The following is a 23,885-nucleotide window of genomic DNA, read 5'->3' as shown; positions in this document are numbered from 1 at the left end:
CGAGGTGCAAGAACTCATATTTGCCTGGGTTATACCCCATCTGCCATTTCTCTGTCCATGTCTGCAACTGATGTGCAGTACATCCCACTCTATTCTTTGCCAGTCATCTGTGCTATCCATACCCCTGTACATTTTCAGCCAGGTCAGTTATATACATCATAAACTGCAGAGGTCACAGTACCGATCCCTGCGGAACACCAGTAATCATAGAGCTCCAGCTAGAATAGGTCCATTCATTCATCACCTTCTGTCTTCAAAGGGCAAACTAATTCTGAATTCAATAATGGCCAAATCACCACTGATGCCATGCATCTTAATCTTCTGGATGAGCCTCCCATGTGGGACCTTGTGAAATGCCTTTCTGAAATGAGGTGAAATAGCAACCATAGTTCTACCTTTATCAATCATCCTCGTCACCTTATCAACAAAATCAATCAAGGTAGTAAGACACAATTTGCCAAACGAAAGGTCATGCTAACTCTCCCTAATCAGGTTTTCCAAATACTCATGAATACTATCTGTCACAATACTCCCGTACCTTCCCTGCCACTGAGGTGAGACTTGCCGGTCTATAGTTTCCATGATTATCCCTGATGTCCTTCTTGAATAATGGAGCAACATGAAATTCTCATCAGTCCTCCAGGACCTGGCCTGTGGCTACGGAGGACAGAAGTATATTTTGTCAAGGCCCCAGCAATCTCTTCATTTTCCTCTCAATTATCTGAGGTATATCCCATCAGGCACTCGGAACCTATCCAACTTATTGCTATTTAAGATACCGAGCACTGTCTCCTCCCATACTTCAAAAAGCCCCAGCATAATAGTACTCTTGGCAATGATCTCCGCATCCTCCACGTCCTTCTTTTTGGTAAATATTGATGTAAAATACTCATTCTGGACCTCACCCACATCCTTTGAACTCAAGCAAATACTCCCCCCACCCTCTCACTTTATCGTTGTGTGTTTCCAACCCTCTCCCTTGTTATCTCTTGCCCCTGATGTATATAGAGCATACCAAGGGCATTTCATTGTCCATCCTAGCTTTCCCAACTCCCCTCCTAAGTTATTTTCTGGCTTCTTTATAATCCTCCAAGACACCCTTTGATTCTAGCTTCCTCAGCTTTACCTATTTTTCATTTTTATTCTGGACTACACGCATGACCTCCCTCGACATCCACGGTTCTCTTACCCTGCCATCCATGTCCTTCCTTCTGACTGGAACATACCTGTCCTGTCGTCTGTGCAGTTAGACATTAATTACCTTCCACATTTGGTTGTGGACTTGCTCAAATGCAGCTGTTCCCAATTAACTCTCCCTAGGTACTGCACGGAGCTCTCATAATGTAACTTGCTCCATTTTAACATCCTTTCACAAACTCCATGTTTATCCTTATCTGTTGCTATCGTACAATTTAAGGAGATGTGGTAGCTGTTTGGTCTGAAATGTCGGTCAGCTGGCCAGGTTCATTACCTAACGTCAGATCCAGTACAGCTTCTGCTCCTGTTGGACAATATACATACTAATTTGATAAACCCACCTGGATGCCGCCTCTAAACCACTTGTACTAACAATGTCCCAGCTTACCTTCCTTTCTTTGCTATGATATCGGTGATCATGGTCTTTCCATGACGCTCATTGTTTGGCAATTTTTTTTTGACAGGAGCGCTTTTCTATTGCCTTCTCCCAGAGATTATCTTTACAAGGCAAATGACTCCAGCCATGATCAATGCTATTCAGATGTTGTCCGCCCAGTGTCAGTGATCACATAAGCACAACTTGAGACCTGCGTTGATTGCTCATGCTACCATCCACCACATTCTTCCACAGCTTCACATGGCCCTGATTCGGTAGAGACGCATCTTGTACAAATCTATCGAGTCGACTCTCAACCTCCTTTGCTCCAAAGAGAATGTACAGAATGTCTTATCCAAGCAGCGTCATGGTAAACATCCCATGCAACCTGTATAAAGATTCCGTATCCTTTCTGTAACGAGGCGTTCAGACCTGAAGACAGTAATCCAAGTGTGATCTAACCAGGATTTCAGAGTTACAACAGTAGATTGCGGCTCTTAAACTCAAGCCCCTGACAAATGAAGGCAACTCCCAATATCCCTGCTTAATCACCCTATCAACTTGCTAAGAAGCTTAGAGTGATCATTGGATCTGGACCCTATCATTGTTCTGTTCCACCACACGGCTAACATTCCTGTCATTAACACTGTGCTCTGCTTTCAAATTTGTCCTTCCATGGTGAATCACTTCTCAGCTCTGCTCTGCATTCTGTCCATGTCCTGTTGTAACCTACGACAATCTGTAACACTGTCCACAACTCTACCAACCTGGCATATCATCCGCCAATTTACTAATTCCTCCCTTCCACTTCCTGATTCAAATCATTTATAAATATCACAAAAGTGGAGGGAGTGGGTGTGGTCCGAGACCAGATCTCTTCAGAACACCACCTCTGTGTGTAATCATCCCTTGTCAAAACTTATTCTGAATCCTGCAGCTATCATTCCCAGAAGACCACGCCTACTTACTTTCTGAAGGACACAACCATGGTAAACCTTATCAAATATCTTATTAAATATCACTAGATCAAACTCTCTATTTTTATCATATGCTTTGTCACATCAGAGACTTCAAGCAGGCTCGTGTAATTTCCAGCACATTCTCTCTCTTCAGCTGGTTATGTTCCAGCACATCAGCCCAGTTAACGCCCTCACAAACATTAAGATCTCTCTCACTGGTGAATACTGAAGTAAAGACAGTTGTCTTGATGGTAGGAAGCAGAGAGTGATGGTGGGAGGCTGTTTATTGGACTCAAGGCCCGGCCCAGTGGGGTTCCCCAGGGTTACACCCCATTGCTGTCATTATTTATTGATATTTAATTATATTTGCATTTACACAGTTTGTTGAATTCTATGCTCTACTTGATCTTTCACTGATCCTGTTACTATTCTATAAATTTGCTAAGTGATCCTATAGGAAAAATTATCTCAGGGTTGTAAGTGGTGACATAGGTACTCTGATAATAAAAGTTACTTTGAAGTTTGAACATTGCTACTTGTCATTTCGATCAATAATTTGGTTGAGAATGTACAGGGTATGGAGAGTAGGTTTGCAGCAAGTAAGTTTAAACAAGTACTTTTTCTGAAAGATATTAAGTATAAACTCTCCGCTCTGTTTCCCTCTCCGCACTCGACCACCCCCTACCCTTACTGACTTCCCTCTTCACCCCGTCTTCCCTCTCACCCCCACATTGGACATAAGTTTAGGGTGAAAGTGAATTCTTTCAGGGGAGTCTGAAGGGGAATTCCTCACTCAGAGTTTGGTGGGAGTGTGGAATGAGCTGCCAGTGGAACTGGTGGTTATGGGTTTGATTTAGACACTAAAGAGAAACTTGGGTGATGACATGGATGGGAGGTGTATGGAGGCTATGGTGCAGGTAGTTGGAACTAGGCAGTAAAAACAAAAACAGGTCAACATTGACTAGAAGAGCCAAAGGGCCTGTTTCAGTGCTGCTGGGCTCTGTGACTCTGATAATATTCTGATTTGTAATTTCCACAGTCAGTGCTTTGCTGCTATTGACTGAACACAGAAATTTACCCAAGCAAGAATTGAAAGAATCTTAGCTGGCTACAAAAAGCGTTTTTCAAGCTGTGATACTTGCTAAAGGGGGTGTTACTAAGTACTGACCATGCAGGGTGCCCAAACTTTTGCTTCGGGCCCTTTTCCTTTTTCATTATTTTGAAACTATAAAAGATGGAAATAAAAATGTAACCTTGCTTAAAATATTAAAGAAATGTGCCATGTTTAACTTTATGCCTTTTGGAAATCAGGTCATCTTTTACTCGCTTAGCTATTCACAGTAACAGAAATTTAACCAGGGGTGCCCAAACATTTACATGCCACTGTATATATCCTGTGCCTTCCGAATTGCTTCCAGTAATTCCTGCCATTGCTGCTCTGTTTTCATCCCTGTTGTGCTCTTTGCAAATCACTTTTGACCAATTTTTCTCTCATACCTCTCGAATTCTCTTTATCCCACATCTTACTTTAGCTTCTCCTTCTCTAATGTCAGGGTGAAATTGATCATATTAATATCACTTGCGCCTAAGGGTTCTTTGAATTTAAGTGACCGAATTAATTCCAGTTCATTACAACACCCAATCCAGAATAATTGATCTCCAAGTGGTCTCAACCACGAATTGCTCTAAAAAAGCATCTTGTAGGCAGTCCAGGAATTCCTCCTCTTGAGACCAACACCATCCTAATTTTCCTAATCACCTGCATGACAATCCCCCATGACTATTGTAACATTGCCCTTTTGTCACGCACTTTCTATCTCCCATTGTAATTTGTGGATCACATACTCACTACTGTTTGGAGGTCTCTATACAATTCCCGTCAGGGATTTTTATTACACTTGCTGTTCCTTAATTCTACCCACAGGTTCTACACCTTCCAACAATACGCCACCTCTTTCTAATGATTTTATTTAATATTTTACAAACACACCCACAGAATGCCACTGCCAGCTTGTTCTTTCAAGAAGCATGCAAGTATCTGGGAATCAAGAGGACCTGCAGATGCTAGAAATCCAGAGAACTACACACAAAGTGCTGGAGGAGCTCAGCATATCAGGCAGCATCTATGGATGGGAATCATCAGTTCGGGCCAAGACCCTTCATCGGGACCCTTGATCCTCACATACCTGGAATATCCACAAGCAAGGAAAATAGAAAGTAGTGCAAAATAGGGAAAACCTTTGACAACATTTCGTTCAAGGCTTTAAAAAACCTGCCAAGTAGAACTCAAAGTTAACAAATACAACAAAGGCAATAAACACTTGTATCAATACCGACATTGACTTTTTTTATATAAAAATATCTTTGTCCCATTTCAATCAGTAAAATTTACAACGATAAATAACTCTAGAAAACTTTTCTAAGACTATTTACACTCAAACTCACTTAGATTAACACTACCTTGGACAGAATAAGGTAGAGAAATAACACACTTGAAAAAAAAATCACACAACAGAAAGTATATATTTTCATCAAAAATGAACAGAATTCAGCACTCCATGTGTGTCTATGCAATCGTGATAAGAAATACAGAGCAGAAAACTTAAATGAGAGGCCAACTCAGAAAAATGAATCACCACTGTCAAAGAAAACATTAACCAGTGGAATGAGTATGACCCTCCATGGGAGGCATCTCAACGATCTGAGCAGATGAGATGGTGACAAAGAAGCATCGAGCACCTGACTGAGAGTTGGATTCCTCTTCCCAGAAACAGTGGGGTTCCTTTCAGAAATACAGGACAAGGCGGTTAACAAAAGGGAAAAAAAAATGAAAATACATGAAATACAAACAAACAAGGCAGCAAGTGCAGAAAATGCCAAGAGAAACCAGACACAATCCAACACATTCCAGGATCCTGCATCAGTTTAACTCAATCTGATTACTTACAAAGGTACAATCAAGTGGCAAATATCATTCACCAAAATCTTGCTTTAAAATACAAACTCATGAATGCCCTCCATCAATCCATAAAGGCACCATAAATTCAAGCCTGATCCAGTTTTAGTCAAAATCTAACAAATTATATGATAATCAGTACATTATTTCAGATAGGACAATCCATAATAGCTATCCGGATATAATATTACAGGATAAACAAGCAGGAACAACTTCCTCAATAGATATAACCATCCCAACACACACATTTTCCTTGATCAATGGAGCACTTCACCACGGGTATTGTTTGGGTCATCAGTCAGACAACCAAGATATTTTCTCAGTCAGTCAGCTTCCAAATGTTGCTACTCTGTTCTTTGCTGCCACGCCCCGTTGCTGATTCCCTTCTCCTCATCATACGTTCTTACCCTGAACATCGTCTAGAGCCCCAAACTCAGCCCTGTCCATACCTGCCTCTGGTTTCTGACCCTGCTTCGTTGAACATCCAACTGATGGTTTCCCATTCTGCTTTCAGTCTTTAGAGGACAGGGGTGTTTTCTAACAACCCTTTAGAAGCAGGGAAAATGACCCAAAATGTGGAAATGAGCCATCAATAAGGTTAACTACCAATGTTATTCTTCCTCAGCCGAGAGATTAGAGGGGCAAAGAACATCTCAGACAGAACTGCAGTCAGCTCGATTTCATCAGTCTGCAGAAAATTCAAGGGGAACCTCTTCACCCGCAGAGTGGTGACTGTTTGGAACCCATCACCACAGGGGGAGCGTGACATGAACAACAGGGGAGGATTTAAAAGGACTGTCATGGAACAGAATCACTGGCAGGGTCCAGCCGGCCTGAGTTGCCTCTTTACTCTATATTAGGTGTGTTATAAATTCACTAAGTACCGGAGACAGACTTCAAAATAGAACTGATTTATTTGTCTCAGATCCAGAATATTAAATTCCAGTCCCATTAAAGGTGAATGTGCAGCAGAAGAAACTCCTCCCATGCCCAGTGACCAGGGTGCAGAACTGGGTGTGGTGAGCAGCAGCAATAATTGCAGAGTTCAGCACCGACAGTCACTCTCAAAATTGCATTGAGAAACAATGATGGACAAATATCCAGCATGAAGCTTATTGAAACTTTCTCCCCAGTGTGAACCCAGTGATGTGTTACAAGGTTAGATTACTGAGTGAATCCCTTCTCACATTCACAGCAGGTGAGCGGCCTCTCCTCAGTGTGAACTCAATGATGCACATTTGATGGAGATGGCTGAGAGAATCTCTTCCCAATCTCTGAGCAGGTGTATGGCCTCTACCCAGTGTGAACTCGCTGGTGTCTCTGTAGGCAGGATGATTGCAGAAATGCTTTCCCACATTCATAGCAGGAGAGCAGCCTCTCCTGTATGAACTGACTGGTGTACCAGTAGTTGGGATGACCAAGTGAATCTCTTCCCACATTCTGAGCAGGTGAACGGCTTCTCCCCTGTGTGAACTCGCTGATGACTCTCTAGGCTGGATGACCGAGTGAATCCCTTCCCACAGTCTGAGCAGGTGAACAGCCTCTCTCCAGTGTGAACTCGCTGATGTGCCTTCAGATTAGATGAGCAAGTGAATCCCTTCCCGCAGTCTGAACAGGTGAATGGTCTCTCTCCAGTGTGAACTGACTGGTGTGCCAGTAGCTTGGATGACCGAGAGAATCCCTTCCCACAGTCTGAGCAGGTGAACGGCCTCTCTCCAGTGTGAACTCGCGGATGTACCTTCAGTTTAGATAAACAAGTGAACCCCTTCCCGCAGTCTGAGCAGGTGAATGGCCATTCCCCGGTGTGAACTCTCTGATGTTCCTTCAGTTTAGATGACTGAGTGAATCCCATCCCACAGTCTGAGCAGGTGAATGGCCTCTCCCCAGTGTGAACTCGCTGGTGCACCAGTAGGTCAGATGACGGAGTGAAACCCTTCCCGCAGTCTGAGCAGGTGAATGGCTTCTCCCTGATGTGAACCCGCTGGTGCGCTATTAAATTGGATGACTGAGTGAATCCCTTCCCACAGTTGAAGCAGGTGAACGGCCTCTCCCCAGTGTGAACTGACTTGTGTACCAGTAGGGTGGATGACTGATGGAATCCCTTCCCACAGTCTGAGCAGGTGAACGGTCTCTCCCTGGTGTGAACTCGCTGATCAGCCATTAGGTCAGCTGATTGAGTGAATCCTTCCCCCCAAATTCAGCAGATGACCAGCCTCTGCCCAGTCTGAACTGACTGGTGTGTCCACAGGTGGGAAGACCGACTGAATCCCTTCTCACACACAGAACAGGTGAATGGCCTTGTCCCAGTGTGAACTTGCTGAAGTACCTTCAGTTGAGATGACCGAGTGAATCCATTCCTGCTGTCTGAGCAGGTGAACAGCCTCTCCCCAGTGTAAAATGACAGGCATGCCAGTCGGTCAGATGATCGAGTGAATCCCTGCCCAGTCTGAGTAGGAAGGACGATCAAGTGAAGCCCTTGCTCCAATTCTTAAATATCTGGACAGTGTCAGAAAATTTGTCGTGTTGTGCTCGAGATTCCTGTAGATAAATTCCTTGTCGTTTTTAACCTGTGAAAACATTTACAAAATCCATCAATGGCTGAAGGACAACATTTCAGATGAGATCACTTTAGTCAGCAAGCTGTGATCTGACATCACACTGTTACAGTGAGCTTCAACCCAAGCTGGAGAGAGAACTCATCTTCGAACTGGCACAGTGCTGGTATCTAGGATTAAATGTCAACTGGAATCCATCCCTCTGATGCTTTTCCTGTCTCTATAAGAATGGGGCATTTCTGCCATCTCCAATCTGTGCCTCCATTGGTATTATTCCCTCTTCCCACTGAGCTACATGGGTGTCTCGTTCCACAGTAACTGAAACACTCTCACACAAATAGCCTTTGTTGACCTGCAGCTGGGACTTTCTTTTATGCACTGTTAGATTAAAGTGCCACGGTTTTAACGCCATATAAAAATTTGCTGCTGAGATGAACGGTCGGTCTGATAAAAGGAATTAGAGTGAATATTAATACTATTTAAGGTTCTTGTCACAGTCATAGAAAAGTACAACACAGAACAAGACCCTTCAGCCCATCTAGGTTGTGCTAACTATTTGAACTTTCTACTCCTATATAACCTACTATCCAGGTACTGACACAAACCTCCGAAATGTTGAAATTGAGGTCACATTCACCACTTGTGCTGTCTGCTCATTCCACTCCCGGATGACCGTCTGTGTGAAGAAGTTTCTCGTCATGTTCCCCTTAACATTCCATCTTTCACACTAAACTCATGACCTCGTGTTGTTGTCCCACCCCATCTCAGTGGAGAAGGCCAGCTTGCATTTACCCTATCTTTACTCCTCATAATTGTGGTACACCTCCATCAAATCTCCCCTCAATCTTTTACATTACAAGGAATAAACACCTAACCTGTTCAAGCTTTCCTTATAACCTAAGTCCTCCAGACCTAGCAACATCCTTATGAATTTTCCCTGAACTCTTTCAACCTCTTTTTCATCTTTCCTGTGGGTAGGCGACCAAAACTGTATACAATACTCCAAATTAGGCTTCACCAATGCCTTGTACTATGTCAACATAACATCCATCTCCTGTACTCAGTACTTTGGCTTATGAAGGCCAATGTGCCAAAATCTTTCTCTCCATCCCTATCTAACTGGGGTACCACTTTCAGTGAATTACAGACCTGTGTTCCCAGATCCCTTCCTTCTACAGCACTCCTCAGTGCCCTACCAGTCACTGTGTAAGACCTTGTTCCTACCAACGTGCAACACTTCACACTTGTCTGCATTAAATTCCTTTTTCCGTTTCTCAAACTATTTTCCCAGCTGGTCCAGATCACACCACAAGCCATGATAGTCTTCCTCACTGTCCACTACACCCCAATCTTGGTGTCATCCACAAATTTGCTGATCCAGTTAACCACACTATCATCCAGATTACTGATATAGATGACAAACAACAACAGATCCAGCACCGATCCCTGTGGCACACCACTAGTCACAGGCTTCCAGTCGGAGAGGCAACCATCTGCTACCACAGTCTGGCTTCTCCCAAAGACAGTGTCTCATCCAGTTTACTATCTCATCTTGAATGCTGAATGACTGAACCTTCTTGACCAACCTCCCATATGAGACTTTGTCAAGTGCTTTGCTGAAGTCCATGTGGACAACATCCACTGCCTTGCCTTCATCCACTTTCCTGATAACTTCCTCGAGAGACTCTATAAGATTGGTTAGACATGACCTACCGTGCACAAAGCCATGCTGCCGATCCTTCATCAGTCCACATCTATCCATATACTTAGATATTGACTTCCTGCACATACGTTCCAATAACTTCCCCACAACTGATGTCAAGCTCACCAATGTAGAATTTCCTATTTATTTTTAAAGCCTTTCTTGAACAGCAGAACAACATTGCCTGTCCTCCAATCCTCCAGTCCCTCACCTGTCACTAAGGACGATTTAAATATCTCTGCTTGGGCTCCAACAATTTCTGCACTTGTCTTCCGCAGGGTCCCAGGGGAACAACTTGTCAGGTCCTGGTGATTTATCCACGCTTATTTGCCTTAAGACAGCAAACACAGATTCCATGAAGTTGATGCTGCTTTGCCTCACTTCTATAGACTCTGTGTCCATCTCCTGAGTAAATACAGATGCAAAAATACTACTTAAAATCTCCCACTTCTATTTTGTCTCCTCATATAAATTATCATTCGGATCGTCAAGAGTGGGCCTGTTTCTGCACTGAACTTCTCCATGTTTCTGTTCCTCCCCGGGGAACCGGCATCAAACCGACGGGCCGAGCGGTCTCCTCCTACCTCTCAGCGATACATCAGACTCCGGCCGCAAGAGACGCTTCACAAACGCCCCAAACTTCCCTCGGAGGGAAATAGAAATAAATCAGAAAGCGGGACATTTACTTCGGGTTTTGTTCTTCTTGGACGGGGAGTTTAATGCGGCTGCGGAGATGTCAGTGTTGATGATCAGAGGGGTCTTAGACTCCAAGTCCATCGCTTCCTGAAAGAGACTGCACAGATTGATCGGGTGGTTAAGAAGGCAAATGGCGTGGTTGTCTTTATTAGTTGAAGCACTGAGTTGAAAAGTCGGGAAGTTGTGTTGCGGCTGTTGCGAGCCTGCGGTCGGACTGTGACTGTGTCTTTAAGAGCGCCGCAGTGAGGAGGCGGGACTATGACGTCAGTCACAGGCTGACAGCGCTAACTGTGGATTTAACCATAAGAGAGAGAGAGCGATCTGCAGACAGGCAGTCGGCCAGTCTAAAGAGAGAGAGAGAGAAAGAGAGAGAACGAGAACCCATATCTGATAGGAGAGGAGAGTGGAGAATAGGAGAAAGGGTTGGAGCAGTGGACCCAGAGAGAAGTGATCAGCAGGAGAGAGGACTTGAAAAGTCAGAGAGGAATTGAGGGAGTGGGATGGAGAGGTGACGGGGAGATTTGTTCACCGGAAGGAGAAATCGATATTCATGCCGTCAGGTTGGAGGGTACCCAGACGGAATATGAGGCGCTGATCCTGGACCCTGAGGGAGGCCTCATCTTGGCACAAGAGGAGGCGATGGGTTGACACGTCGCAACAGGAATGGGAATCGGAGTGAAAATGTTTGGACACCGGGAAGTCCCGCTCGGAGCGGATAATTCAAAGGTTAATTTATTATCAAAGCAGGTATCGATAAACAGAGCAACACACATAAGAGTTGCTGGTGAACGCAGCAGGCCAGGCAGCATCTCTAGGAAGAGGTGCAGTCGACGTTTCAGGCCGAGACCCTTCGTCAGGACTAACTGAAGGAAGAGCTGGTAAGAGATTTGAAAGTGGGAGGGGGAGAGGGAGATCCAAAATGATAGGAGAAGACAGGAGGGGAAGGGATGGAGCCAGGAGCTGGACAGGTGATTGGCAAAAGAGATATGAGAGGATAATGGGACAGGAGGCCTAGGCAGAAAGAAAAGGGGGATGGGGGAAACAGAGGATGGGCAAGGAGTACAGTGAGGGGGACAGAGGGATAAAAAGGAGAGTGAGAGAAAGAATGTGTGTATAAAAATAAGTAACAGATGGGGTACGAGGGGGAGGTGGGGCCTAGCGGAAGTTAGAGAAGTCGATGTTCATGCCATCAGGTTGGAAGCTACCCAGACGGAATATAAGGTGTTGTTCCTCCAACCTGATGGCATGAACATCGACTTCTCTAACTTCCGCTAGGCCCCACCTCCACCTCGTACCCCATCTGTTACTTATTTTTATGCACACATTCTTTCTCTCACTCTCCTTTTTCTCCCTCTGTCCCTCTGAATATATCTCTTGCCCATCCTCTGGGTCCCCCCCTCCGCCCCTTGTCTTTCTTCCCGGACCTCCTGTCCCATGATCCTCTCGTATCCCCTTTTGCCAATCACCTGTCCAGCTCTTGGTTCCATTCCTCCCCCTCCTGTCTTCTCCCATCATTTTGGATCTCCCCCTCCCCCTCCAACTTTCAAATCCCTTACTCACTCTTCCTTCAGTTAGTCCTGGTGAAAAGTCTCAGCCTGAAACGTCGACTGCACCTCTTCCTACAGATGCTGCCTGGCCTGCTGCGTTCACCAGCAACTTTTATGTGTGTTGCTTGAATTTCCAGCATCTGCAGATTTCCTGTTGTTTGCATCGATAAACAGAGTTTTTTTTTGCTCCTCCAGGGAGCCACGAAACAAAGAAAGAAAAAGAAAGGCTTTCAGAGAGAAAAAAATCAAACTCCCACCCCACCCCCGTATAAAAAAAGAACGGCATCCCGATCATCAACCCCCAAAACCCACCCCTCCCACAAATGGGAACAATAACATCGATCCCCCAGTAAAAACAACCCGACCCCGCACAACTGCGGAGGAGCCGGTGTCACCGGTGTAGAGGAGCCGCATCGGGAGCAGCGGACACAACGGGCGACCCCGGAAGATTCACAGGTGAAGGGTCGCCTCACCTGGAAGGATGTTTGGACAACGGGGAGAGTTCGGCCGTCCGGCCCTTTCACTGTGACCCCCGAACTCCACATCAAATCCGTCCAAACGAATCTGGGTGAACTTTAATGACCAATAAATATAATTCCTCTCTTTGATCAGCTGTCTGAATGATTCCCTGACTCTGAGAGGAAGGGGTGTCTATGATCCACATTGTCAGGGTGTTGAGTTTACCAGGAGACAAAGACTGCAGGGACGGGAGGTTTTCTGGTCACTAATACACTGTGTGTGGACCCCGCTGGCAATTCTGGTGTTGTGACCCGAATTGAGACAAACACCACGCTGCCCACTCCACCAACAACACGGCACAGCCGGACACATAACAGGGGACTTTACATCTCACAACACTGGATTCAGTGATGAAACCCGTGATTAATGTTGTTGTCCCACTGAAATCATAAGAAATATCCATTCAGGTGTTTTTAAATACCAGCGCTCCACCACCCGCCTGACGTCACACATGGTTCCCCTCGCGCGTATCGACGTCACACACGCGCTGCTGCGCTCTTGCTGAGGCAGTTTAATGGGCTGAGCTACCGACCACGAGACCCCTCCACCCCTCACCTCCGCTGCACTGTAGTCATTGGCCCGAAGCGATGTCAATCACTGATTACGCCCAATAGCGGAGGCGGACCAGCCGAGAGGGCGTTACCCCGCTGACATCTCTTCTCAAAGAGGAACAAACCCCAAAGTAAATGTCCGCTTTCTGATTTATTTCCATTTCCCTCCGAGGGAAGTTGGGGCGTTTGTGAAGCGTCTCCTGCGGCCGGAGTCTGATGTATCGCTGAGAGGTAGGAGGAGACCGCTCGGCCCGTCGGTTTGATGCCGGTTCCCCGGGGAGGGAGAGGATGAAGACGGTGAGAGAGGGGGCGGACAGGATGTTTGTCCCGGTGGGGACAGGAGGGGCTCATCTGTGGAAATGTCTGAGCCCACGGTGGTGGCGATTCACCACATTGGGGGGCAAACACCGGCAGACTGTTGCCCTGCAAGCGGGGACAGGACTGGAGTTGGGAGGGTGGGTGAGGAGAGGAGATTTCGGATAGTGGGGGTAAGATCTCGAAAGATGATTGCTAATGCCTCCACATCCCTTCAGCCACCTCTTTCAGATCTCTGGTGTGTTCACCATCTGGTCCAGGTGATCTATTTACCTTCAGACCATCTCTGTTTCCCAAGAAACTTCTCCCGAGTAACGTAACTTTACACATTCTGACCACTGACATCTGGGACTTTCATATTCCTGCCAGTGTCTTCGACAGATAAGAGTGATGTACAATACTTATTCAGTTCATCTGCCATCACCTTGCACCCCCACCCCATTAATACCTCTCCAGCATCATTTCCCAGTGGTTTCCACCTCTCTTTTACACCATATGTACCTGAAGAAAAATTTGGTATCCTCTTTAATACTACTGGCTAGCTCACCTATGTGTTCCATCTTTTCCTTCCTAATTATTTTAGTTGCATTCTGTTGGTTTTTAAAAGCTTCCCAATCCTCTAACTTCCCAGTAATTTTTGCTCCATGCCCTCTCTTTGGTTTTTATGTTGTTTTTTGGTTTTCTCTTATCAGCCACGGTTTTGTCACCTTACCTTTAGAATACTACTTCCTCTTTGTGATTTATATATCCTGTGCTTTCCGAATTGCTTCCAGAAATTCCAACCATTGCTGCTCTGTTTCATCCCTGCCCGTATTCTTCTCAAACCAGTTTGACCAATTCTGCTGTCATGCCTCTCTAGTTCACTTTATTTCACATCTGACTTTACCTTCTCCTTCTCTAATGTCAGGGTGAATTTGATCATATTAAGATCACTTGCCCCTAAGGGTTCTTTAAACTTAAGAGACCTAATTAATTCGGGTTCATTACAACACCCAATCCAGAATAGCTGATCCCCAAGCGGGCTCAACCATGAGCTGCTCTAAAAAAGCATCTTGCAGGCATTCTAGGAATTCCTCCTCTTGAGACCAACATCATCCTAATTTTCCTAATCACCTGCATGACAATCCCCCATGACTATTGTAACATTGCCCTTTTGGCTCGCACTTTCTATCTCCCATTGTAATTTGTGGCCCACATACTTACTACTGTTTGGAGGTCTCTATACAATTCCCATCAGGGATTTTTTTTTTTACATTTGCTGTTCCTTAATTCTACCCACAGATTCTACACCTTCCAACCCTATGCCAGCTCTTTCTAATGATGTTATTTAATATTTTAAAAACAGACCCACACAACCCCAATACCAGCTTGTTCTTTCAAGAAGCATGAAAGTATCTGGGAAACAAGAGGACCTACAGATGCTAGAAATCTAGAGAACTACACACAAAGTGCTGGAGGAGCTCAGCATGTCAGGCAGCATCTATGGATGGGAATCATCATTTCGGGCCAAGACCCTTCATCTGGAATCTTGATACCCACGTATCTGGAATATCAACAAGGAAAATAGAAAGTAGTGAAAAATAGGGAAAACCTTGACAAAATTTAGTTCAAAGCTTAAAAAAACCTGCCAACCAGAGCTCAATTGTTAACAAATACAACAAAGGCAATAAATACTTTCATCAAAACCAACATTGACTTTTTTAAATATAAAAATACCTTGGTCCCATTTCAATCAGTAAAATTTACAAAGATAAATAACAACCTTAGAAAAGCCTATTTACACTCAAACCCATTTAGATTAACACTACCTTGGACAGAAGGAGGAAGAGAAATAACACACATGAAAAAAAAACACAACAGTCAGATAAAACTTCTAAGTATATATTTTCATCAAAAATGAACAGAATTCAGCACTCCAGGTGTGTCTATGCAATCACAATAAGAAATACAGACCGGAAAACTTAAATGAGAGACCAGCTCAGAAAAAGGAATCATCACTATGGAAGAAAAGATTAACCAGTGGAATGAGTATGACCCTCCATGGGAGACATCCCAACGATCTGAGCAGACGAGATGGTGACAAGGAAGCATCGAGCACCTGACTGAGAGTTGGAGACCTCTTCCCAGAAACAGAGGGAGTCCTTCCAGAAATACAGGACAAGCTGGTTAACAAAAGGGGGAAAAAAAATCAAAAATACAGGAAATACAAACAAACAAGGCAGCAAGTGTAGAAAATGCCAAGAGAAACGAGACACAATCCAACACATTCCAGGATCCTGCAGCAGTTTAACTCAATCTGATTAATTACAAAGGTACAATCAAGTGGTAAATATCATTCACCAAAATCTTGCTGTAAAATACAAACTCATGAATGCCCTTCATCACTTCATAAAGGCACCATAAATTCAAGCCTGATCCAGTTTTAGAGTCCAAATCTTACAAATTATATGATAATCAATACATTATTACAGATAAGACAACCCATAATAACCATCCGGATATAATATTACAGGATAAACAAGCAGGAACAACTCCCTCAATAGATAAAAACCATTCCCAACACACACGTTCCTTGATCAGTGGAGCACCTCACCACGGGCATTGTTTGTGTCACCAGTCAGACAAACAAATTATTTTCTCTGTCAATCAGCTTCCAAATGTTGTTGCTCTGTCATTCGTTGCCATGCCCCGCTGCTGATTTCCTTCTCCTCATCATACGTTCTTACCCCGACCATCGTCCAGAGCCCCAAACTCTGCCCTGTGCAGACCCGCCTCTGGTTTCTGACCCTGTTCTGTTGAGCATCCAACTGATGGTTTCCCATTCTGATTTCAGTCTTTAGAGGACAGTGGTATTTCCTTACAACCCTTCAGAAGCAGAGAAAATGACCCATAATGTGGGAATGAACCCTGAATAAAGAGGTTAACTCCCAATGACATTCTTCCTCAGCCCAGAGATTTGAGGGGCAAAGAATATCTCAGACAGAACTGCAGTCAGCTCGACTTGTTCAGTCTGCAGAAAATTCAAGCAAAACCTCTTCACCCACAGAGTGGTGACTGTTTGGAACCCATCCCACAGGGAGAGCGAGAGATGAACAACAGGGGTGGATTTAAAAGGACTGTCGTGGAACAGAATCACTGGCCGGGTCCAGCCGGCCTGAGTTGACTCCCTACTGTACACTAGGTGTGTCATAAATTCACTAAGTACCAGAGACAGAGTTTAAAATAGAACTGATTTATATGTCTCAGATCCAGAATATTAAACTCCAGTCCCATTAAAGGTGAATATGCAGCAGAAGAAAGTCCCCCCGTACCCAGTGACCAGGGTGCAGAACTGGGTGTGGTGACCAGCAGCAATAATTACAGAGTTCAGCACCAACAGTCACCCTCGAAATTGCATTCAGCAATGGTGATGGACAAATATCCAGCATGTAGCCGATTGAAACTTTCTCCCCAGTGTGAACCCGGCAGTGTGTCACAAGTGTAATATGCTGAATAAGCTGTAAGTTTCACTGCTAATGTAATGGCCTCTCTGTAATGTTTCACTGCTGAGGTAATGGTTTCTCTGTAGCAGCAATGTTTAGGTTATGACTACAGATAACAGGATTTTGGAATGCGGGGTTATCCAGTGAGAGAAATGTTGTTCTTTCATGTGAGTCTGGAAGAGAGATTTTCCCAGTCTTTTGCCGGGGAGAAATGAGAAGACACGAATGGAGAGAGTGGGCCCCTTTTCTTTTTTTGGTTTTCCTTCCTGACCCTATAGTCAAAGTAAGAATTATAAAGCTCAATCATATAATCACATACTCTGTACTGTTTTTGTTATTTCGGGGTACTGATTTGTAACAGGGGACACATCACGCAGCATTCAACCAAATGAGATTTCTTAAGTTTTCCCAGGCTGGGGGGCTATCACCCCCTATAGTAAGCTGCTAGCCAAAACGGGATTTACACAAGGATAGATGACTGAGTGAATCCCTTCCCGCATTCACAGCAGGTGAACGGCCTCTCCCCAGTGTGAACTCAATGATGCACATTTGGTTGATTTGGCTGAGAGAATCTCTTATCAAAGTCTGAGCAGGTGAAAGGCCTCTCCCCAGTGTGAACTCTCTGATGTACCTTCACTTTAGATGACGATGTGAATCCCTTCTCACAGTCTGAGCATAAAAATGCCTCTCCCCAGTGTGAACTCGCTGGTGTACCTTCAGTTTAGATGACGAAGTGAATCCCTTCCCACAGTCTGAGCAGGCAAATGGCCACTCTCTGGTGTGAACTGACTGGTGTCTCAGTAGATCAGTTGACAAAGTGAATCTCTTCCCACACACTGAGCAGGTGAATGGCCTCTCGCCAGTGTGAAGTCGCTGATGTACCTTCAGTGGAGATGACGAAGCAAATCCCTTCCCACAGTCTGAGCAGGTGAATGGCCTCTCTCCAGTATGAACTCGCTGATGTTCCTTCAGATGAGATGACAGAGTGAATCCCTTCCCACAGTCTGAGCAGGCGAATGGCCTCTCACCAGTGTGAAGTCGCTGATGTACCTTCAGTTGAGATGACCAAGTGAATCCCTTCCCACAGTCCGAGCAGGAGAACGGCCACTCTCCAGTGTGAATTCGCTGGTGTACTATTAGGTAAGATGACCGAGTGAATCCCTTCCCACAGTCTGAGCAGGTGAATGGCCTCTCTCTGGTGTGAACTGACTGGTGTTTTAGTAGATCAGATGACATAGTGAATCTCTTCCCGCAGTCTGAGCAGGTGAATGGCCGCTCCCCGGTGTGAACTCGCTGATGTACTTTCAGGTGAGATGAGCAAGTGAATCCCTTCCCACAGTCCGAGCAGGTGAATGGCCTCTCCCCGGTGTGAACTCGCTGGTGAGCCATTAGGTCAGATGACTGAGTGAATCCCTTCCCACAGGCTGAGCAGGTGAATGGCCTCTCTCCAGTGTGACCTCGCTGATGTACCTTCAGTTGAGATGACGAAGTGAATCCCTTCCCACAGTCTGAGCAGGTGAACGGCCTCTCACCAGTGTGAAGTCGCTGATGTACCTTCAGTTGAGATGACCAAGTGAATCCCTTCCCACAATCCGAGCAGGAGAACGGCCACTCTCCAGTGTGAATTCGCTGGTGTACCATTAGGTAAGATGACCGAGAGAATCCCTTCCCACAGTCTGAGCAGGTGAACGGCCGCTCCCCGGTGTGAATTTGCTGGTGAGCCATTAGGTCAGATGACCAAGTGAATCCTACCCCACAAATTCAGCAGATGACCAGCCTCTGGTGTCCACGGGTGGGAAGACTGACTGAATCCCTTCTCACACACAGAATAGACGAATGGCCTTTCCCAGTGTGAACTTGCTGATGTACCTTCAGTTGAAATGACCGACTGAATCCATTCCCACTGTCTGAGCAGGAAGGATGATCGAGTGAATCCCTTGCTCCACTTCTTAAATATCTGGACAGAGACAGCAAAACTGGCGTGTTGTGTTCGAGATTCCCGCAGACAAATTCCTTGTCATTTTTAACCTGTAAAAAGATTTACAAAATCCATCAATGGGTGTAGGACAACATTTCAGATGAGATCACTTGATTTGTCAAGGTGTGATCTGCCATCACACTGTTACAGTGAAGTTCAACCCAAGTTGGAGAGAGAAATCATCTTCTAACTGGGCACTGTGCTGGTATCTGGAATGACCATCAAATTCTGATGCTCTTCCTGTCTGTATAAGAATGGGGCACTTCTGCCAATCTGTGACCTGGCTCAGTTTGACTCTCTCCATTGGTATTATTCCCTGTTCCCATTGAGCTGCATGGGTGCCTGGCCCCACAGTAACTGAAACACTCTCACACAAATAGCTGGCAGTGCATTCCACGCACCCAGCACTCTCTGTGTAAAAAACTTACCCCTGACTTCCCCTCAGTATCTATTTCCAAGCTCCTTAAAACTCTGCCCCCTTGTGTTAGCCACTTCAGCCCTGGGAAGAAACCTCTGGCTATCCACACGATCAATGCCCCTCATCATCTTATACACCTAAAAATGGCTTTAAACATAAACAAGGAAATTATACATTGCATTGAGGATTTGTGAGAAGTATACAAAATTATAAGGGTATAGATAGGGTAAATGCAAGCAGCTTTTTCCACTGAGGTTGGGTGGGATGACAACCAGAGGTCATGGATAAGTGGGGAAGTGAAAATTTAACGGGAACATTTGGAAAAGCTCTTTACTGATGTTTTTAAGAAGATCCAACACTCCCTCTTCCTTAAACTCCACATTGTCCAGCACACAGGCCTGTTCTAACTTGACCTCACCCTGATCAAGATCCTTTTCAATTGTAAATACTGAAGCAAAGTATTCATTTAGGACCTCCCCAACCTCCCCCACCTCCAGGCACATGTTGTCTTCTTCATCCTTGAGCAGCCCCACCTTCATTCTTGCCATCCTTCTGTTCTTCACATTCGCATAGAACGCCTTGGGGTTCTCCTTAATCCTACATGCCAAGGCCTTCTCATCATGCCCCCTTCGAGCTCTCCTAAGTCCTTAAGCTCCTTCCTGGCTACCCTATATTTCTCATAAGCCCCTCCTGCTTCCTGCTTCTTATATCTAACATATGCTTCCTTCTTCCTCTTGACAAGTTGAATCACGTGTTTCGTCAGCCACGATTCCCTTTTCCTACCATTTTTTCCTTGTCTCAGAGGGACAAAACCTATCCTGAACCCAGCACAAGTGGTCCCTAAATTTCCTCCACATTACTTCTGTGCTTTCACCCTTGAACATCTGTTTCCAATTTACTCTCGCTAGTTCCTGCCTCATCCCTTCATAGTTAGCCCTTCCCCAGTTAAGCACTTTCCCATTTTGTCTGTTTTTATCCTTTTCCATAGCTATGCTGAAGCTAAGGGAGTTGTGGTCACTCTCACCAAAATGCTCCCCCACCAAGAGGTCTACCACCTGAACAGGTTCATTACCCAGAACTAGATCCAGTATGGCCTCTCCTCTCATCAGCCAGTCCACGTACTGTGTCAGGAATCCTTCTTGAATGCACCTGACAAATTCAGCCCCACCTCTCCCCCTTGCAGTCAAGAGGTGCCAGTCAATACGAGGGAAGTGGAAATCACCCATAACTACAAATCTGCACCATTCTAAACTCTGTCTGCTTATCTGCTCCTCGGTGTCCTGAGGGCTATTTGGGGGCTACAGACTACTCCCAGCACAGTGATTGATCCCTTCCTATTTCTGACTTCCACCCACACCGACTCAGTGGACACTCCCTCTGCAGCATCCTCCCTTTCTATAGCCGTGATACTATCCCTGACCAGTAATGCTACTCCCCCGCTTTTCTACCTCCCATCCTATTCCTTATAAAACACCTGCATCAGCCAATCCTGCCCTTCCTCCAGCCAAGTTTCAGTAACAGCCACAACGTCATCGTTCCATGTACTGATCCATGCTCCAAGTTCATCCCCTTTATTCCTAACACTCCTACTGTTGAAATAGACACACTTCAACCCTTTTAACTGGCTACATTTATGTTTTGTCCCCTGCCTGTCCTTCCTCACCAACTCATGCCATAGCATCAAATCCCCTATCACTACTGCTCTCCTCTTTTCACTCCTTCCTTTCTGAGGTAAGGGTCCGGTCTCAGTGCCAGAGACGCGACCACTACAACTTGTCCCTGGCAGGTCGTCCCCATCAACAGTACCCAAACTTGGAGAAGTTCAGTACAGAAACAGGGGCCCACCTAGTCAATGGTGAAAAAACATTCAGGCTGTCTAATGTAACTACCTGCACTGGGACCTCCTTCCTGCCTTTTCTGGCATTCTGACTCCAATCCCCCCTGCAACTTGAGTTTAACCTCCCCACCCACCCCAGCACACACCAGCACCAGCAAGCCTTACCACTAGGATATTAGACCTCTGCTAGTTTTAATTCCCTAACTAACAAATCCCCTATCAACCCTTTGACATTCCTCTGCTAGGTAATCCTCCATAACTGTGTCTAAAGTGGTCTACCTGTTGTTGTGTGGGATGGCCACAGGAGTACTCTGCAATGGCTATTTAACCTCATTCCCCTACCTGACTGTCACCCAGTTTCTTATGTCCTGCATTTTGGTTTAAATCACCTCTCTTCATGACATATCTATCACCCATCCAACTCCTGGATGATATGGAATTTATCTGCTCCTCGGTGTCCCGAGGGCTATTTGGGGGCCTATAGACTACTCCCAGCACAGTGATTGATCCCTTCCTATTCCTGACTTCCAGCCACACCGACTCAGTGGACACTCCCTCTGCAGCATCCTCCCTTTCTACAGCCGTGATACTATCCCTGACCAGTAATGCTATTTTCTACCTCCCATCCTATTCCTTATAAAACACCAGATCCAATGCCTGAAAGTGCAGGGGTTTTTTTATGTTTCAAAATATACTATATTCAAAAATAAATATATACAATAAACCATTCAATAACTTCCCATCCTTTACATACGTTTCCGTTATAGTCTGTACATATCCATATTTATGGCCACCCACGTGGCACTCCAGTTGTTCACCTTACCGTATCATTGTTGAGGGGTATACTCCCCGCCACCCGGCCCCTCCCACTCTCACGGGAGAAGAACTCTATACTGTGGTCCTTCCCCACCGGGCCCTTGCGGTGGCTGCACTGAGTTTCAGTGCGTCCCTCAGCACGTACTCCTGCAGCCGAGAATGTGTCAGTCGGCAGCATTCTCCCACGGACATCTCCATGTGCTGGTAGATCATCAAGTTTCGGGCCGACCAAAGAGCGTCTTTCACCGAGTTGATGATCTGCCAGCAGCACCGGATGTTGGTCTCCGTGTGCGTCCCCGGGAACAGCCCGTAGATCAGAGAGTCCTCTGTTACGCAGCTGCTGGGGATGAAACGTGACACTAGCCCGTCCATCCTCCTCCACACCCTCTCTGCGAACTGTCACAGACTCCTCCTCACTGCAGTCCTCCCGTGGGCAGTGGGGTGCGGAGACGACGTTCCGGGCATATAGGAGGGCTCTGACTGGGAGGGTCCCTCTCACCGCCAGCCAGGCGAGGTCTTGGTGCCTGTTGGTGAGATCTGGCGATGAGGCATTTTGCCAGATGAACTGGACGGTCTGCTTAGGGAACCACACCACTGTGTCCATCACGTCCTTCTCCTGCAGTGCCTGCAGGACATTATGTGCCGACCACTGCCTGATGGCCCCGTGGTCAAAGGCGTTCTCCTGGAAGAACTTTGCTACGTAGGACAGGTATGCCAGCAACGACCAGCTGACTGGGGCGTTGCATAGGAGTGGGGCCAGACCCATCCTTCGTAGCCAGGGCGACAGGTAGAGCCTGGGCACATAGTGGTACTTGGTGCCCACATACCTGGGTTCTACACACAACCTGGTGCCCACATACCTGTAGTCTACACACATACGAAGCTGGCCATTAGGGTGAGGGCGACATTGGGGACGTTCTTGCCCCCATTGTCCAGGGACTTGTGCATGACGGTCCGTCTCACCCGCTCTATCTTGGATCCCCAGATGAATCTGAAGACAGCTCGGGTGATTTCCGAGCTGTTGGAGTGGGGGACGGGCCACACCTGCGCCAAGTGCAGCAGCCCTGAGAGCACCTCACACCTGATGACCCGGTTCTTGCCCGTTATTGACAGGGAGCGCCCTCCCCACTGTCCCAGTTTCTGTTTCACCTTGGCAGTCCGCTCCTGCCAGTTCTTGTTGCACGCCTCAGCCCCTCCGAACCAGATCCCCAACACCTTCACGTGGTCAGACCTGATGGTGAAGGGGACGCTGGATCGGTCGGGCCAGTTGCCGAAGAGCATGGCTTCGCTCTTCGTGCGGTTGACCCTGGCCCCCGACGCTAGCTCGAACTGTTCGCAGGTGCCAATCAACCTGTGAACTGACCTCGGATCAGAGCAGAAGACGGTGACATCGTCCATGCACAGGGAGTTTCTCACTTGGGTCCCTCCACTGCCTGGCAGCGTCACCCCCCTTATGCCCTCATCCCTCCTGATGGCTTCCGCAAAGGGTTCTATGCAGCAGACAAACAAGACAGGGGAGAGGGGACAGCCCTGCCTGACTCCCGACCTGATGGGGAAGCTGTTTGTTTCCCACCCGTTGACCTGGACTGCACTACGGATGTCTGTGTAGAGCAGTCTAATCCAATTCCGGATTCCCTCCCCAAATCCCATTTTGGAAAGCACGTCCGCCATGTATGTGTGTGATATCCTGTTGAAGGCTTTCTCCTGGTCCAAGTTGACCAGGCAGGTGTCCACCCCCCTGTCCTGCACGTAGGCGATGGTGTCCCTCAGCAGTGCGAGGTTGTCTGAGATTTTCCTGCCCAGTACAGCACAGATTTGGTCCGGGTGAATCACCTGTCCTAGAGCAGACTCGACCCTGTTGGCAATAGCCTTGGACAGGATCTTGTAGCACACATTCAGGAGAGAGATGGGTCTCCAATTTCTAATGTCCTCCCTTTCCCCGTTCTGCTTGTAGATGAAGGTGATGATACCCTTCCTCATG

General features: G+C 46.3%; 1 long non-coding RNA gene across 1 annotated transcript; it reads left to right on the top strand.

Annotated features, from left to right (window-relative positions):
• The first annotated feature begins 13,201 nt into the window (after nt 1-13,201).
• Nucleotides 13,202-15,058, top strand: LOC140207685 (uncharacterized). Its single transcript, XR_011888619.1, has 2 exons — nt 13,202-13,289; nt 14,719-15,058. It is a non-coding gene; the product is annotated as an uncharacterized lncRNA (long non-coding RNA).
• The last annotated feature ends 8,827 nt before the right edge of the window (nt 15,059-23,885 follow it).

This window comes from Mobula birostris, chromosome 13, assembly GCF_030028105.1.
Source record: "Mobula birostris isolate sMobBir1 chromosome 13, sMobBir1.hap1, whole genome shotgun sequence".
Lineage (NCBI taxonomy): Eukaryota > Metazoa > Chordata > Chondrichthyes > Myliobatiformes > Myliobatidae > Mobula > Mobula birostris.
The sequence above is the reverse complement of the archived record's forward strand: the minus strand, read 5'-3'. Positions and strand labels throughout refer to the sequence as shown.